Source organism: Arachis ipaensis, chromosome B10 (genome assembly GCF_000816755.2).
Source record: "Arachis ipaensis cultivar K30076 chromosome B10, Araip1.1, whole genome shotgun sequence".
Classification (NCBI taxonomy): Eukaryota; Viridiplantae; Streptophyta; class Magnoliopsida; order Fabales; family Fabaceae; genus Arachis; species Arachis ipaensis.
In genome coordinates, this window is record NC_029794.2 from 123688533 (window position 1) to 123696952 (window position 8420).

An 8420-nucleotide genomic window follows, 5' to 3' on the forward strand; every position below is an offset into this window, starting at 1 on the left:
CTAATAGGTTAGAATTTTGTGATGGTGATTTCCACAAATTCTGTAAATATGAAGGCATTGTTAGGCATCTTCCATTTGTCTATCGTTGGCCTCTATGGTTGAATCAGTCGGGGCCTGAGAGGCGGTGGTTTACCCTGTGCCGGATGTCACCGGTTCGAGTCCGCTTATCTCCAACTCGTGAACTTAGTCGATACAAAGCTATACTATATGATAGCACCCAATTTTTTCGATTCGACAGTTTGATCTATGCTATGATTTATTATTCATGGAAGTTAATAAGATCCTTCCATCTAGCAGCACCTTAGGAATAAGAGTAGTTTTCAGAGGGCGCGTAGAGCGCAATAAGAAAGGGCGCGTAGAGCGCCATAAAAAAAATAGGGCGCATGGAGCGCAATAAGAGTGCAGATAGAACTGCTAAAACAGAGTGCAAATTGAACTGTTGAAACAGAATGCGACGGAACTGCCGGAAGAAGGCGCATATGGAACTGTCGGAAGAAGGCGCAGACAGGCCATAATGACTATTTCATGAATGATTGTTGTTTCCTATTATAACAGGGGTAACCAAAACTGATGTTGGATTTTTACTTGGATGGATATAACAGAGATGGGTTGGATTCTGAGCTAAATTGGAAGATTGATTATTCATTGTGGGAGAAGGTTGAAAAAGAAGCAGTCTCACCGGAAAGATGATAGCTTACGTATCCTCTTCAATGAGAATACGAAGGCTCTGATACCATGATAAAATTATGAAAGAATAAGAAAAGAAAAATGAATAATTTTTATTGTATGTTGATTGATTAAATTGTGAAGGTAAAAAACTAAATATATATAGCATTGCCTACGAAAGATAAAGGTAAAGATAAGATAAGATAAGATAAGAAAATAACATAAAAAAAAAAGATAAGATAAGATAAAATAATGAAGACTAAAATTGTAATTGAATTTATGTATTTTGTTGGGTTGAATTTGTGGGTTACGAGACTTCTTTATTGTTGTCATAGGTTAAAGTGAAAGAGTAGTTTAATAACAAGATCGGTCTTTTTCTTTATTCTTTTTTTTTTTACTTTTTTAATTATTGTATATACGTCTTTATTTTATACAAGTATATTTTTAATTTTCTTAAAATTTTAAGTCACATTTATTTTGTAGGTAATAATGTAGTACATCTAATTTAAACTAAATACATATAAAAATATAAAATATTTAGCAGAATACACTTATTTTTCAAATAAAAAAAATTTATAAAATTAGGATGTTGAATAAACTAATATTTTTTTTGTGTTATTATTTAGTATTCCATTACATAAAATATATAACATCAGGAATTTTATACATAGTTAAACTTTGATAATTTGACTGTTTTATTTTGGTTTAATTATTCTGTTGGTCCCTATAGTTTCGTGAAATTTTTAATTAGGTTTTTATATATTTTTTCTTTTTAATTGGGTCCATGCACTAATTTTTTTTTTAATTAAATCCCTCTTAGTAGTAATTAGCTTAATTTTATAGAGATCCAACTAAAAAAGAATTGGTATAGGAAGCTAAATAAAAAGAAAAAAAGTGTAGAGACCCAATTAAAAAAAAATTAGTGCAAAGACTCAATTAAAAGAAAAAAAAATATAGAGATCTAATTGAAAATTTTACAAAACTATAGGGACCAACAGAGTAATTAAACCTTATAGAAATACTAGTATTAAATGTGTGTATATATTTAAGTTCTTTTTATACTTTATATATTTTTCTGTCTCCCTTTGCTTTTTGTTTTTATTAATTGTCAGGGCTTCAACAAAATTAAAAAGAAAAACGAACAAGAAAATGAAAACAACAGAAACTATACAAACCAAAATACATAAGAGAATAAGAAAAGAGAGTATTATATGATAGAATTATGTCTAGTTTATTTTACTATTAAATAAACGAAATTAATGTAAAAAAAATATTACACGTAACAAAGGAAAAAAAATCCATAGACAAATAAAAAGATCCAGCCCATTTTAAAGAAAAAAAAACCCTTAAAAGTTAACCTAATTTAACTCTAACCCTATTTACAGTGCATTGTGAAAGTAATAACCACATAAACCCTAATTGATTAGTAACTTAGCACGTGGGTGTGACTCTCTTTTGACGGCGTCCATTGCACTTTTAGGATCTACCACCGACCACCGCCAGACTTCCGTAACCCCGCCGGCCACCAGATGAGCACCGTCGCAGGCGCTTCTTCTCAAAACCTTAGCCACCATGGTGGGATGCCTCATTCGCACCGAGCAAGCCGCTGTCGTCTTCCGGTGGACGTCGTTCCTGTACGTTCCTCCGTTCGACACCACGCGCCGCCGTTCAACAATTAAGAAAGCCGTTTCAGTTTGATACTGCAATGACGTGCGTCCTAAGTCACGCCCCAGTGTCCGGCTGCCTCAGGCATTGCTTTGCTGCCGAAAACGATTGCATTGCAGCATTGCGTTGACCTCCCCGCCTGTTTACAGTGAGAAGCATTAATCCCATATTAATTTCATTAATTGAATTATTAATTTAGAATTTCTTATTTCATACAATTAATGCAAAAAGCAGCTAGACTAAAGGGTATGGAAGCCTGAATATCATACCTGAGTATCCACTATCCACTGCTCTGTCCAATCACAGAACTCAGAAGAGAGTACATGAGTAGTTGAACAAGGATGCAAATAGTATTCTATGTAAAGGTAATTGTATGAGTAGTCCAATGATTAATTTATGCCGAAACTTTTTGTTGATTACTAAGACAATTGATAACAATTGCTAAGAAGCTGTAAACTATTGAAATGGCAGAGTAATAAATTAATTTCAAGTGAATTTATGAATCTGATAGGCAAAATTGAGGAGTAAGAATAATAATAGTAAAGGAAACATTTGATCAATCTACAGCATACAATTGCTTAAAGAAAAATGTCTTGTCCATGACTCCATGCAACCAAAAATCGGAAACCGCTGGACGCTGCTACATAGATCCTTTGGAACTAAGCTGGATGGTAATGTTATCAAGCAAAGAGGAAACTTACCACTAAAGGATGAAAATGTTCAAACAACAAGACGGTTCATCAAGAACGATGTATTATAGTCATGAACTGCTCCAATTTTGTTATCAGTATTCTAATGTCACTCAGCATCATTATGATCACCAATAATCTCCACAAGTGCATTTCCCATCCTCAAATCGGTGGAACCTGTTATTGTCCCTCACAATGATCACCCTCCCAATGCACTTGCTAATGAACTTGATTGCAGTGTGGCAATCGCCACAGACACGCAGATTCTTCATCACTCTGATTGGTCGCTCCTTCGGGAAAGTAATGATGCCAAATGCTATGGCCAACCTTTCGCTATGATACCTTATAGTCTCATTCTTCTCTTCGCCTCCCACCTCTTTCAGCACAAAAGATGTGTCTGCAACATAACCAGCCTTCTCCATTTCTTCTCCTAACTCCTCCAACTTCTTATAGATTTCCGTGGTCTTTGCGTGAGACCTATCCCCAGCAGCAAATGTGTGAATTTTATTCCCTTCCTCCACCCAACTCAAACCAGTTTCCTTCTTTATTCCTTGATCCCTCAGCATCTTCCTTGCCCTTGCCGCTTCCTCCCATCTACCAGCAGCAGCATAAGCATTAGAGAGCAATAGAGCTCCCCAAACAGATTCTGTTGGATGCATAGGCATCTCTTGAACCACCTGAACTGCTTCCTGCAACTTCCCAGCACGACCAAGCATATCCACCAATGTGGAGTAATGTTGTGCCCCTGGTTCAATGCCATAGCCTCTCATCATCTCAAAGTAATACTGGCCCTCCTCAACCAACCCAGTGTGGCTACAAGCATAGAGCATGCACAAAAAGGTTATGAAATTAGGCTTCATCCCAACACTCTCCATCTCCTTGAAAAGCTCAAACATTTTACTTGTATGGGCATGCTGAGCACATGCAATCAGCATTGCATTCCACATGCCAAGGTTTCTATCCTTCACCTCCTCAAAAACCTTGTAAGCTCCTTCCACAACCCCACACTTAGAGTACAAAGAAATCAATGAACTCCCCACAAAACTCGATGAATTAAAGCTTGTCTTAAAGCACAATCCATGTACTTGCTTCCCCAACTCAAGCAATGTGGAGCCTCCACAAACCCTCAAAACACTAGACAAAGTAAAATCATTAACCCCAACATCTTTCTCACCCATCACCCTCTTAAACAATCCGAGGGCCTCCTCATCCTCACCGATCTGCACATACCCATATATCATCCCACTCCAAGAAACAACATTTCGTTTGGGCATTTCGTCGAAAACCTTTCTCGCACACCAAATTTTGCCACACTTGGCATACATATCAACAATGGAACTCCCAACAAACACATCAACCACATACCAAGTCTTGAGGGCGAGACAATGCAATGATTCCCCGATGTGGGGATCGCCCAATATGGCACACGACTTGGTGGCGCTGGGGAAGGTGTGTCGTCTGGACGGATCCCATTAAGGATCATGCAGAGAAATGAGTGTAGAGCAAGCAATGGGAGTTCGTTTTGGGCGAAAGAAGAGATTAAGGAGCTCCATGTGGTGGAGGTTCTATGGGGACTTTCGTCAAACACTTTGTGGGAGAAGTGGGGGAGGCAAGTTTTCGAGTAGAAGTTAATATGGTGATGCGAGAGGAGAGGAATGGAGTTGAGGCCAGTCTTGAGGATATGGGCGTGGAGCTGAAGCCCCTTTGGAAGGGAGCGAGAATGGGTGAGGGACAGGAGTGTGTTGCAAAGGTTCCGGTAGTGTTGTTCAAAGCTTTGGGTGTTTGGGTGCAATGCAGTTGCTATTGGTAGCATGGCTCAAACAGGTGCAACTTCACCATGCATCTTGTGGCTCAACAAGATTGTAATTGCTTTTGTTTTCCGGTTTTCCCTAACGTAGTTAACAACAGAAAAATGTTACAGTTTGAACCATTATACAAACAAAAAGCTTAACTTTAACAGGTTTGCGAACAAAGAAACCTTTTAATATCAAGAGTAAATACACATTCCAATCTCACCATTTTTTCGAATGACTAAACCTCTTTCAATGATATGGAAATGTCAGATCAGTCCCCTAACCATCAAAGATGTTATAGTGTTATACAATTTAGTCCCTAGAACCGGTTAATAAATGGTGACGGCTGACATGGCCTGTTAACAAAATGGTCAAAGGATGGAATGAGCATTTAAACAAAATGGTTTGGCTTTCCGAGGCTAATAGGCCCCTGCATAATAAACAAATGTCATCGTTTTTTCTTCACATCACACCACAACCCTTCCCCTTCCCACATCACCATCACCATTATCATTGTTGCTGTTTGCTTACAATAATTTAAAAGAATTTGACAGAATCTCCTTCAAAAACAGGATGCTCTATATTTCTTAGTTTTCAACTTGTTCAACTAGAGACACCACAACAAATAAGAGTCTCATTGTTCAACATCATAGACCAATAGATAGAGTACAATAACCAAAAATAGGTAACTTATTTTTAATAAAAAACAAGTGTTAAATTATTATCGTTCTATTGCAATGCCTTATTCTCCACAACTCTCTAATCCTAAAACTCAATTTAAAAATTTTATCAAATTGCTATCCTATGTACTCTGAAAATTTAAAAAAAAAAAGAAGAAGAAAAAAAAACTAAGTACTCTATGTATAACAATATAATCAGAAAAAAAGCAACATATATTTCACATGAACTCTGTTTTTCACAAGGTTCTGAAAACCAGACCGGTAATTGAACAATTCTAATCATTGGTTCACTGGTCTAACTATAGTTCAACCGGAAAAACCATTTTATAATAAAATAATAAATAGATTATAATAAACACCCTAAACAAATACAAACATCAAAATATTATTCAAAGTTTAATGTCTAGTATTTTGCCAAAACTCAGATAAATAAAACTTTTTTACCATATCACCATATTTAAAAATTCGTATATCCCACCTTAAACTAAGACAAATGAATTAGAAGCAATAAAATGAATTAGAGTTCAATTAATCATTGATGAATGACAATAAAATGAAGCTAGAAGCATAATATCTAATAAAAAAATTGAATGACTTAGAATTAAAACAACAGCACCAACGAGAACAATTGAAAGTAACAGAGCAACAACACCAACAATTAAAACACAACAAAAAATTAGGCAGCAGCAACAAACTTTTCCAAAGATTAACAAGGATTATCAAAATTTCAGGCTTTGAAGACAATTTCAGTACAATTTTTTTCAGCACAGCACAGTACAACAGCAGTGACAGAGCTAATCATTCAAAGCAAGAACACAGAACAATACAAAGAACGAAAACAGGACTAAAATAAATCAACCAATCAGTAATCATTCAATCCAAAACAGAGCTAATCATTCAATGATTCAAATTTTAATGAGTAGCACTAGCAGAATTCCCCCCAAAAAAAAAAAATCAATGTTCTGATCAGAACTAAGAACAGAGAACGAATATTCATTACGGTGTCCAAATCCTCATATCAAGTTTTCTACCACTAGCAAACCCAGAACACAAAAACACAATAAACAAAACTTTTGATTCTAAAACTAATAAATCTCCAAAAAAATCTAGACCGATTTGAATACTCGCTATTTTCAACAAAAACTAAGGCATATAAACCCTCAAATTCACATAAAGTTCACAATTTTAGAAAAAACTCCACATTTTGGTACCTATTGGAAGAGGTGACAGCAAACTAAGTCCAACCAACTTCATCTCCTTCCCACTTTAGAATTTGGCCGCCGGCGACGTCGGTGTATGGCCCTCTGCCGTGACAATCGAACACGAGACTCTCAGGACCAAGGGCTCCGGTGACGTGGAGGAGGCGGGCGGCGTGAAGTAGTGAGCAGAGAAGCCATTACCTTTGATCTGAGCAGTTTGGGCAGAGTGTGAGGAAGAGCAGTTGAGCGCGACGGACTATGGCAATCAGGCGACGAGCACGACGACGGACGAAAGTGCGGCTGAGCAGAGGAAAACCAGACGCGAACGTCGATCCCGAGGAAGAAGCTGCGATTGGTGAGACCGTGAGAATGAACAGGGGTTGGAGACATCGAGAACGACGACAGCGCGACGGACGGCGGTAGTGCCTCACTCCCTGCGGCGGTGGTGGAGGTTAGATGGCTAGGGTTTGTTTGAGGGAAAAACTAAAAAGCTCTGAGGAGGAACAGTGAACATTTAACTTAAGGAAAATAAATTCAAAATTTTTAGAAAGAATATCCAAAACTCAATTAAGTTTTTTTAAGTTAGTGACTATGCTTATTTAGAACTTCAATACCATATGTTTGTACATCTAATAAAACCTGCATAAATATTCTATATATCATTAACAATGTTGTTTAGTAGTTAAAATTTAAAATCAAAGAAATATTGTACGCTAGAAGGATTTACGTCCTTAACTCTTAAATAGATTTTTATTTTAAAACGATATTTAAGTTTAAATAATTTCAAAAATTTATCTATGAGTAGTTACTGAAAAATCGTATCAAATTCTAAATAACAAATTATATCAATTCAAATTTCAATTTCAAAAATTTTTAAAAATGATTTAAAATAATTATATATATAATACAATGTATCATAATTTGAAAACCATATCTTAATGGAAAGCTTTAAACCAGTTGAAGAAAAGGCAGAACAAGGTAACTCTAATCCCATGAAAAAAGGATTTGAAAAAGACAATGAGATGGATCAAGGTCGGTCTGATAGAGAAACTAAGTTAATGGCAGCATTTTTGAAGAATCAAATTAATGAGAAGCAAAGGGTTCCTCAGATCATGAACGAGGGTCTTGTTTTATCCATGATCAATCACCAGGATGAGGGTTATGCTTACCATAGACAAAAGTATCTTGTCACAAACAACCCTTTCAAGAATTTCAGGAGCGACGAAAAGAAGACCGTAAAGAACAAAATACACAAGTGGTTTGGAATGAAATCGAACAAGCATCGTCATAGTAATCCAAAAGCTAAAGCTACTGCCGAAGACGACGAATATTCATTATTTTCTGCCTCTTTCTCTAAAAGTGTTCTCTAAAAAGTGTTTTCCAGTGTGTTACACAAGAAGGATGATGTTGAGATGTGTTCTATGGCGTCTTAGCTTATTCCTTTCTAACAAGGTATATATGAAAATGGTCTTTCAATTTATTTATGTTTTTTTAATTTTTATTTTTAATATATTGAATTTTGGTGAAAACTCAGATGTAGTCAACTTCATGTGAAGTTGATAGTTGAGAGCCGTTAAATAATTTGATTAAATTTTTATCTAAAAACTTTCAGTTATCAACTTCACGTAAAATTGACTGCACTTAAGTTTTTACCATAAATTTTTGTGTTTGAGTAGCCGCTAAAATAACATTTATATTATATCATTGATATCTATGGCAAAGAAATTT

General features: G+C 35.9%; 1 pseudogene; it reads right to left on the reverse strand.

The window, feature by feature from the left end:
- LOC107623276 lies at positions 1949-7232 on the reverse strand (annotated as a pseudogene).